At 38.9% G+C, this 11,078-nt stretch overlaps 1 long non-coding RNA gene across 1 annotated transcript in view; it reads left to right on the top strand.

Annotated features, from left to right (window-relative positions):
- The first annotated feature begins 253 nt into the window (after window positions 1–253).
- Window positions 254–11,078, top strand: part of LOC121526417 — a 68,833-nt gene continuing 58,008 nt past the window's right edge. The window contains exon 1 of the long non-coding RNA XR_005993316.1: window positions 254–529. This is a non-coding gene — a long non-coding RNA (uncharacterized LOC121526417). The remainder of the gene's footprint in view (window positions 530–11,078) is intronic.

The raw sequence follows: 11,078 nt of genomic DNA, 5'->3' as shown, positions 1-11,078 counted from the left end.
CAAAAAACAACCAAATTATACCTAATCACCATAAAGACAGACCCAGATAAAATGTTTAGCTATGAATGTTATGATTTTGAATCTTTATGCTCTAGTTCCCATACACAATACAATAACAGTCAAAAACGATGTGAGTTCAGCTAGAGGGCGGATTTTCCCTTCAGTCGAAATGTTGCAGCTCTGCTTCCACTGAGGCTTTTATTTTCTAACGTGCCGAGCGGAGGTCCTATTTTGCGTCAGTGACTCGGACTTGACGGCGGTGGCGGAGGGAGAGCTGGCGGAGGAAAAATCAGCGGCAGTGGTTCACCTTCTGAAACAAACAGGAAGCGACACCGCGCTCCTGTCCACCTGCAACGGCCGAGGACTGCGTAGGGAGACAGCCGGGCCGTGGGTTTCCATGTCACGTAGACTTTCTGACGTGAGAAACTACTCTGTGGTGAAGACGTAGCTGATTTATTAACTTTCGGCTGTTCGTTCCGCCGGTACAGGCTACTCTTCAACGACCTCACACCGTAGAGAAACTATAAAGGTAAGTCCGCACTCGTTCTTTTACGTGATTGATTTCAGCTGCGTCCTTCTCATCTGCTGGGGGGACGTCACGACTAACTCTGTTTGTCGTTCTGTCAGTTTAATGTCGTGTGACGTCCTTTGAATATCAGCCTTGTCACGAAGATTACACGAAGTTATTTCAACCAAGCTCCTGATTTATTTAACTTTTAACGAGTCTTTATTTAGCCTTGAAACATCTGGTTGCCTTGTGTTGTCCTTCCAGCTGTTGCCTAACAGAGGGTTCATTTGGAAATGCCTACAGCCTTTAAGTTCCCAATTCATGCCTGTCATCTGTTGCCCTTGGTCTATATTGAAGCCGTATTCCTCAGCAAACCCTTTTAGTTTATGTAAGATGTAAACATGGCTTGTACTTTGTTGGCTGTCACTTTCTAACGGAGACAACAAACTTGTTGGATGTATGTTTACCAGGTGCTCCCTCCATACTGGAACAAGAATGCAGCATTATAGCTGCCTCTGCCTGTAGGTGAACCTGATGCCTCACAGAAGCACTTCTGGCTCTTATAGGATTTATCAGAAGTCAAAACAGTGCATTTTCAAATTTAGTTGTCTTTAGGACACATGTGATGACCTTATCTCATGCCTATAATCAGGAGGTCTGCGTTCCTTTTGATTGTATTTGTCAGCCTTTCCTACTCTGACCCTCTGTGTAGCCGTAAAGCCCTAGTTTGAGCAAACACTGATCTAGAAGTCACAGGGATAACAGTAAACTGTGTCAGTGGTGATGGCTGTCTGTTTCATTTGAGGATGTGAAACTTTGGAGAGCAAATCATTTAGTCAGCATTTCTGCTACCCACGTTGACCTCAAGAGACAGAAGTATGCAAGAAAAGCGGCATTTGAATGGCTTAAGTAGTGTCAGCCTTCTCATGTTGTGGAGCTTGTGTTGATTCATAAAAATAAGCCTGAATCAGTTGTGCTTCATCCAGGTTCAGTACCTGTCCAAACAAGTTGGCTGACAAAGTAACAGGCAGGCTTGAATCAGTGATAACATGCATATTAAACAGGGCTGCATGATTCTGGCTGAAAGTGATGTGTAATATCCTTTCGTTCTGTGATATGAAAATACTGTAGGAGTGTAGTGGTTCACTGAGGTCACAGTTAAGTTCCTACCTCAGTTTTGAGAATTTAATGATTCAGAATTCATCTGAATTTCAACACAGATGACGATGCTTCATTTTGATACCCCACCACCCCAGTGTGACACCCCCCCCCCCCACGCCACTCCATATGAGAAGCAAGAAATGTGATGGAATTTGATTTAGGTTGATTTATGGTTTAATTTCTTATCCCGTGTCTGACCGGCATCTTATAAAGTTATTTCTGCCCAACATTTACAATACCCAGACAGCTTTTATTCTCCTGCTGACTTTCAATGTTGAAAAGTATCAATTCAGGCAGTGACAACTTTTAACTACACAAACTTATTTACACATTCAGGCATATCAGCAGACATGTTCATATCTGCTGATAAAGCTAATTGACTTTCTAAGCCATTATCTACTGATACTGACATAATATAATGTATGGTGTGACCTGCAGCTTTGATGGCAGTTGTGTGTGCTGTTTGTGTGTTTTTTTTGTGGTTGGTGACCTTGTGTTAAGCACAAAGCAAATAGTCGGCTTTGTTTGATATTGAGTGATTTATTTAATACTTTGGTATCATATTTCTGCAGGAACTGCTGTTCTCTCAAAGTCTCTGTGTGCATTAAAGACATGTCAGGAAATGAATCACTGATCAGAGCTACGTCACTGTTTTTCATGGTTATTTTCTAGTTAAAGAGATACACAACCACACACCACAAAGCCCAGGAATACACACGTACACTTATGGACTTAATAGTGAGTGGGATGCAACGAGAGAGAGCACCCTGTGTAGTTGTGGGTTTGGTCCCTTGCTTGGAGGGCTCTTTATGGAGCCCTGAAGGTAAAAGTGCATTGTTTAGGGGTCTGCCATGGTGACCCTCAGGTGCAGGCCCTTGTAGACGGAGGTACCACCAACTTCATAGATCTCTAAGTTTATAGGCTATAAATCAAATCACCCAGTACTATGACAGCAGAATAAGTCATAATTGTAAAGAAAATGTAATTTATCGCCATACGAGTAATTAACACATTGCAAAAGCCTGAATATATCACAATAAATACGGAAAAATATATTTTATTCAAACAAGTGTTGCTGTAACACTTGGCTTGTATGGCCATTTTAACTGCTGCCTGTGTCAACCGTTTCTTTCACATCATTTTGATAAAACTCAAGCCATTAGATAAAACGTTGATGCCGAGTTAGTTTTTGGAAATGAAGATAGCTTTTGATATCTTGATTCGGGAGAAATATGTTGCAATAAGCCATAACTGAAGCTATTGCAGATCCATTAATAATAGTTTAATTAGATCATTTATTCTCATCAGTCTGTTGAGTTGTCATACATTACAAAATCCACATGGGTGGGGGTTAATATTTGCTAAGCCTTTACTAGACACAGACATGTTTCATAGAATATTATTTGAGTGTTTTGTGGACCTGATTTTCATCAGTGTCTTGGAGGTTGCCGTTAGTTCACTCCACTGTTTGGCATAATACATTCTTCATAGTAAGATGATACTATCATGATAGACAGCTGATCTTTGTGTTGATGCTAAAGCATGCTGAAATATGATTTTAAAATACTGTTTTAAGACCACAAACAACACACCACTGATTCTCATTAGAAAAACATGAACTTTGTTTTCTAAATGCTGGGATCTGTTTCTGTTTTTATGTCAGTCCTTGTAACATCCAATACTGTTTCTTTCCTTTCTAACAAGAGAAAGCCTGGCACATACTATTTTTTGTAAAGATTAGGTTTTGGGTGCCTTTATTAGATTGGACAGCTAAAGAGAGACAGGAAATATGGAGCGAGAGAGTGAGAGGAGGCATGCAGAAACAGCCAGAAATCCACACTGACCTGTGCATTAAGGACTGTACTGTCTTTACTGTAGGGGGCATTACATAAACTAACAGATCATCGACCATCGTCCCTCATTTTATACATCGTTGGCATGGCTGTGTTTGCTGTGCTTCTTTCATTAGTCAGCTTGCTTCCTTTATTGGCTATCATTCTGTCCAATGTGTTGATCCACAGAGAGATGCTCAGCTGTCCTCTGTGTTTCCTCAACACAAAAGATGGTGAACATGTTTAGTATTTACTGTTTTGAAGACAACAGAAGCTCTAGCATTATTTGTAGTTTAGATAACTTTACCAGGCTGACACATTTTGGCTTGTAGCCTAAGGCTACACAGTTGTTCTCTAAAACCACAGGTGCAGTGATCATATCTCTACCTATCTTTTGTTTTCTCTAAGACTTTATTTGTCCTCCATGTACCGTGGCAGTTGGTAAAGTTGTGCCAGAATGACCAACTTCAGCTCTGATATTTTACTATTTCAAATTGGGACAATCCCTATTGTCTTCTGAGCAGATTGGGGAGAGTAAAATCACTCTTAAAACACCACGCATCACAGAAAAGTCTGGCAAGACCTTCAGATAAGTGGAGGTTTGCTGTTTTCCAGTGTGCACCCAGCCTAAGTTGATTATTTTTTTTACCTCATTATCAGATTAATGATACAGTTGGTTTCCACATATACGGATTTTTGTCTTTGTGTTTTCCTGGAAAAACAAGAAAAAATGAAATAGCAGAAGACTGTTGTTCACTCTTCTATGTGTAAAAATATAAACCATAGAAGATGTGTAAAATTCTTCCAACAGTAGAGGTCTACAGTTTTTGAAGTTTATGAAGTTTACAAAGCTTGCAAGGATAAAAGAGAGTGTGCATTTCCAAAAGACTGTAACCCAGTGTGCTTCAATGTGAATCAGTCTGTGAATCCATGTAGTATCACAAAACTCGACATAAAACTAAAGTGTGACAGCATTTTCTTCCTTCACAATTTTCTCCTGTGCCATCCCAAAAAGCTGATGACTCAAACTTGGATCAGTGTTTGCAGGGGAGGACATCCTCAGAGCCACACAGCATGTGACAAAAGAGAAGACGCATTGAGTATCAGCTAGGTTTAGCAGCGTGGTATTTCCGTCAGGCAGTGATCCCAGCTGCCTTGCTTTGGGTGGGTTCTGCCTTCAGGCCTCTGGCCGAGGTAAAGTTAGAGAACACTGATAAGACTCACTGACGTCACTCCATAGACATCAGCCAACAATGCAGCTATTTACTCCAAGCCAGATTTAGTCCCAAAGCAGGCCTCTCCCGAAAATCTGGGCACAAATGACAGCAGAATTTTAAATAACTGTGCCACAAAAAGATGGCAAAAACAAGTTTTAGAACAGTGATAACGTCCACATCTTGTACCACTGACCTTACATAGTTAAACCCTGCAGAAATGTGATGTAATTTTCTGTGGAAGACTTCTTATTGTTTCAGACTGAGTAACTTGAACATGAAGGCTGTTTAATTAGAGCTGAATGTAAGGTTGGCTGTAGCTGGAGAGAGATTGTGTTTCTGCTTTTTTTAATCACACCAAATGGAAACATTATGAGATAAAGCTTAATACCAGACTTAATTTACATACAAAAGTGCATTTAATCAGAACTATTGTGTATTCCTTCTGTGTAGCATACAGCTCTCATGAGCAAAGACTCTATAAAATGAAAACAAAACATGAGCTGTAATGGAATATTGCATCATGGTTAAACCAAACATACCACACAGTCTCTGAGAGATAAGTTTACTTTGTTTTGGCTCTTCCCGACCATGTTGGATTTCAAATGAAACAAGGACTATCAGGTGAAAACTGCTGACTCTGAACCTGAGGATTCCTCTCATTCATGCTGGCTGATGCTGGTGTGAAAGCTTTAAGTCAACACTTGAATATTTATTGTTGGAGTAGAGTTTCTTAACACATACTGGCTGTTTAAAAAAAAAAAAAAACATAAAAGAAGGGCTGGGCAATTAATCACAAAGTAGATTAAATTGCATTATGACCTGCTGCAATTTACAAATCACAGACAGGCCAATATTTCTTTAACTTGAAATTTGTCAAAATAGCAGTCTAATGCATTCATTTTTTTTTGCTGCAGCAGAGATTTTATGCACATTTTGCAAACATTCAAGTGTCAATTTTTTTAAAAAAATGATTTACAAAAATCCTCCTTTTTATGTTTTATGTATGTTTTGTCTCAGTCAAAATGAGTGACAAAAAAAATGATCATCCCTTTCAATTGATTTGAATTGAAGTAGTTTATTCTAATATTGATGAAGCTTAGCATTAGTTCATGGAAGTCATACCCTCAGCTGTGGTCAGCTTATGACCAGATTCACCTCCCCCACCCCAGCTGCCTCCTTTATAGCTTAAAGCTTATTGCACTCTCATATTCAAATTCATGCTTCTATTTTTGCAAATCGTTAATCCCTACATACAGGGAAAGTAGTGTTGCTGTGTTAAAGACCAGGAACACTATCAGGCAACAGGCGCTGGGCAGGAAGCTGAAATAGTAAGAGTTTTGCTATACTGTGTGTTAAGGATGGAAATTGTAATATATCAGAGAATTTAACCCTTTCCAAACAATTTGAAATATCACAATAAAAGGGAGAGATGTGGGTCCATAATCCAAGCTAGAAAAACTATTTGATAGCTTATTAGCTTCCACTGGGCCAATGCTTATAAAGGCATTCAGCAACCCTTCAGCTAATACTACTACAAGTGTTTACATTGCTAAATGCTAACATTATGTTGGTAGTTTTGTGCATTGTGATAGAAAAGGCAGATGGTAATATTTGCAATGTGATGGTTGACTGTTAATATTGGCTTCGGTCAGCACAGTTATCACATAAACATACTGACAAACTGAAGTCTGTTTTATACTGTTCTCATTGGAGAGCTTTAGCAGTGTATCATATTTAAGAGCATCATTCGGTCGTAGGCAAAAGGCTGCCAGCTCAGTATTGGTGATGATCACCGCAGTGATGATATTCCATATGATAATTCCTCTTATAGAACAACAGAAACACAGGCGGGAAATAGTTGGAAAACGTAAAAATCAACAGATTATCCTTGAACTCCACCAGCTCAACTGTTACAACTGAGACTAGACAGTAGTAACCCAAACTAGACCAACCCGAACTACCCACCTCTACAGTCTGACTGCTAGGTGTCACAAAAGCCTAGTTCAGACCAAGGCTGGGTTATTAATCAAATTTAGATTGAATTGCAAAAGGTGCAGCTTGTATTTGGCCTGAAATATGTGTTGATATATCAGTTTAATACTGTTGTTGCAGCAGAGATGTTACGCTTGAAACATCATGCAAACATTCAAGTGTTAATATTATTTTAGAATAGTTTTTCAAAGATCAGGGTTAGGGTTAGCTAACTAACCACATGACCAAACCAGCTGACCACCATAATACAGCATGGCACAGTCATTGCTGAACCATAAGTGTCTTGTTTTATGATGGTGGGAAGCCAAAATTATGATTAATATTGAAGCTTGATTAACTGCTAAGTACTCAGGATGGGGACTGATATGATTTATTGATATTGATGCCATTATTGAATCTTCTTATTGATTCAGTTCTTTATCAATTCCCTTATCAGTTCCTTCCTGTGAATTTTCTGTTTTGAAAAAGTAGACTACAGGCTATGTTTTCACTGTTAACAACTCATTTTTTGAGTCTCTTTCTCTCTGACACTGAACAGAATGTCTATCCCACCTTTAGTGAGAGCCAAAGATAAGCACACTTAAACTACTGGCTATAATAAACAGTTTTGATAACTAGAAATGTTAAATATAAAGTGTTTGGGAAAAGAACGTGCTAAAATAAACAAAAATTCTGTTTTGTTAGACATGTCTCAGTTAACACAAATTACTCCCTGGAGCTTCAATCTCTGAACTTGAATTAGAAATCAATACTGCTCATTTTCTTTCAAAGATAAAACCTTAAAATAAATATAAAACTAGTCTCTGGATCCTAGATCTCTGGGTGTATGAAGACAAATTGAAGTCTTGTATAAAATTAACAGTCCTTGTGCAAAAAGATGCATGCCTTGCATGAAATGAATGTTTGACAGATGTTGCACGTTGTGCTGTTTGCATAATTTGAAGCCACTTTAGCCTGTTTTTGTGACTGCCACGTTTACTTCTCTGGTGCTCTTTTTTTGTTCCCGCTGACTGCCTCTCATGAGATCAGGTTTCTCAAGGCACGTGGAAGTAAAGCATTGATAAAGGAATTGCTAGGATTAAATGTCAATGGCGTGGATAGATTGAACAAATCAGAACAGTTTCTTGACTGGAATTGATTCTCGATTCCCATCCCTACTCGGTACTATAAGTTCCTACAGCCTTGAATTTCTTTGCTTACGGGCATAGCTGATGGAGGGGACAGGAATCGTAATCAGGCTGAAGTTGCCATGGAAAAAAAAGACGCAATTATTTCCAAAATTCACAGCATGATTTTATCTATCAAAATATTCTACATGTTGCCATTTAATTCTATTAGCACAAGATTTCCATTTCTCCTTTCACATCAATCTGCTTGCAGCATCCTGAAACCAGCTGTTTACTATACGACTAACTAAACTGCAGAGAACACTATCAGACAGCCTGACTGGAGCTGAGACAGCTCAGTTCAGACTAGTGCTGCACGATTTGGTGATGATGTGTGATTGTGGTTATACTGGACAATATTGCCACTTTCCCATTATGATATTGTACATAGTATAAAGTATATAGTACATAAATGGTACCATGAGTCTACTTGTTTGGTTATTAAGACTGCAAAGAATAATGATCGTTTTGAAGTGTGTTTTTCTTAAAACGTTTTTAAAACATTCAAATATTAGGTAGTGCAAAAAATTCAAATCATCAAGTTCATTTAGCACTGCTTTAAATTACCTGATGTTTTCCAAGGTTGAAGGCCTTCTACATAATGTAATAGTGGCACTAGTCAACTTACAGGCCTCTCTGCAGGCATTTTTTAAACCTTTCAAGTGCTACTTTATACAAACAATTAGTTGCAATCTATTATGTGGTTATGTAATAGCACAGCTTGACATTGCAATTGCAACTAGATTAACCACGCAGCACTAGTTCAAATAGCTGCAACTGTCCTTAGCAACATTCTGAAACAGACTTGTTGCATAGTAAATCTTTGGTCTGGTCTGGCCTGGGCAAAATATTCCCAATTTTCGACACTGTACCTTTAAAGCCCTGTACTGCCAGTGTGTTTTTGTTCTGCAACATGTTGCATTGTCAAACTCCTGAGTGTTTTGTGTCAGTGGTCCTTGACCAGCTGATTTTCTCCTGATGAGTGTGTTCTCTACCTTTTCATTTTCAGTCTCGCTGATGCCTGCTGGGTTTGAATGCCGTTTAATGTTGCTGTGGCACTGAAAGGCAGCTTTATTTAACTGCAAAGAGAAAGAGAACTGCAGCAGCATAAGAGAAAATTCTGTTTCGTTTATTTTTTTTATAATAATGCATTCATATGAAACACCCGTGATATTTCTAATGGCCCATTTTTCTATACAAATTGTATGCTCTATTGTGAGAGTCTTTGCCTGACGTTAAACACCTGTGAATGCTTGCAGCTGTTGTCAGTTATTGTTTGTATTATCCTCAGTATTTTGTATTTCACCCTCTCTACCCCCACTGAACTCTCTGACACTCATTCGCACTTCCTGCTGCTGTAGTTTTAGAGTAATCACTTGTCATTACAGTGAAAGGCTTGTGTAACATCCTCTCTAGAGCAGGATGAAAAGGGAGTTGTTAGGTGTGTTTTAATATTTTTTGTGATTGTGTTCAAGCTAGCTGTACATTTTGTCTGGTAGCTTGCATGTTAACAAACGTCCTGATGAATTAAGAATGTACAATTTTTGCCTGTTGATACGTGCTGTACCTTTAGAAAGCCAGAGGTAGAAGTAGAAATTGCCATGGCAAAGAATGGGGCTGACGGAGAGATGAGAGCGGTCTGCAGGAATTCTCCACTTTGCTGCACAGCAGGCCGAGACCTGCCAAGGAATGCAGGGAAGACAGCATGAGAGGCAGAGAGGGAGACGTAATGAACAGAGAGAGAAATGTCAGAGGAGGTACCGGGAAGTTTTTGACAGACAGACTGAGATATTACATGGAGGAAACTACAAAAAATAAAAGGAAATGTCCTCCCTTTATTGGTTTTCTATAGCTAATTTGCACACAGCAGAAACATTAAATCATTGCAGTAAATCAAGCAAGATTGAGCCATCACAGATGTGTTCAGAGGAACATTCAGTCACAAAATTCCAAAGTGCAAATGGTTCAGGATTTTCCTTCTTATCTTCCTGATGGATTACACTGAACTGTCTTACCTTTGATGAGTCTACTGGTCCCTCAGAAAATAGTTGAATTGGCACAATTTATTTATCATGAAAAAAACCCAAACCATATGTCATTTAGTATATTTGAGACAATTCATCCACACTATTCAATAATAAGATTGGTTGTTGTAAATGCCAATGAAATGTGTAGCACTCTGCAGTCTGCCACAGTTCTGCAGGTAAAAAATGTCACATTAGTTTGCAGAGAAATGCTAGAAGTGCTGACATACTCCCTGTTTACCTTGCAGGTAAACATCCATGTGCATGTGTTGAATGTGGTTACATATCGCTCCATTCAAGCAGTTGTGGGCCAGTTATTTGATAGTACAGCTAAAGAGAGACAGGGACAGGGGAAAGCTGAGTGAAACTGAACTGTTACAGACCAGGAGTTCAAGCAGTGATTAGTGCTTTTAGGACTTGTGTATAGGAAGGCAACTATGTTGAGAATAGAGGAATCCATTCAGTGGCTTACTGCATGTATACTGATTTTAAATTCACCAATGTATTGATTTTATATATTTCTGTCCAAGTCAAACTAGGAAATGTCAGTCAGCTGTTACTGCTCAGGATATAAATTAGGCCTGACTGATATGATGAAAAGATGCAATGTGCAGTAACGTGCATAATATTCAGTATTTGATTATGATGATATTGCTTGTGATAAACCAACAAAGGGTGTCAAATGTGCACACTCACTATAAACTTCCTATGTTTCTCTGCTTTACACTGCATTCCAAATGATTATGCAAATTGGATTTTAGTGTCAGGAATATTCAGTTTGTTGTTTTTCAATGAAATTCATGGATGGTATTGTGTCTCAGGGCTCTTTGGATCACTGAAATCAATCTCAGACAGCTGTGATAATTAGTTTTAATTAGTCCAAACTACTTAAGAAGGACGTTCCACATTATTAAGCATGGTTTCAGCAATATGAGAAAGAAAACGGATCTCTCTGCTGCTGAAAAGTGTCAAATAGTGCAATGCCTAGGCCAAGGTATAAAAACATTAGATATTTCAGGAAAACTTAAGTGTTATCATCGTACTGTGAAGAAATTTGCTGGTGCCTCTGGAGTCCCACCAACCTCAAGGTGTAGGATCGTCCAGAGGCTTGCAGTCGTGTATATACCTACTATTCAGCCACCCCTAACCAATGCTCACAAGCAGAAATGGTTGCAGTG

This window comes from Cheilinus undulatus, linkage group 2 (assembly GCF_018320785.1).
Source record: "Cheilinus undulatus linkage group 2, ASM1832078v1, whole genome shotgun sequence".
Taxonomy (NCBI): Eukaryota; Metazoa; Chordata; class Actinopteri; order Labriformes; family Labridae; genus Cheilinus; species Cheilinus undulatus.
This window is presented reverse-complemented; position numbering and strand designations above follow the sequence as displayed.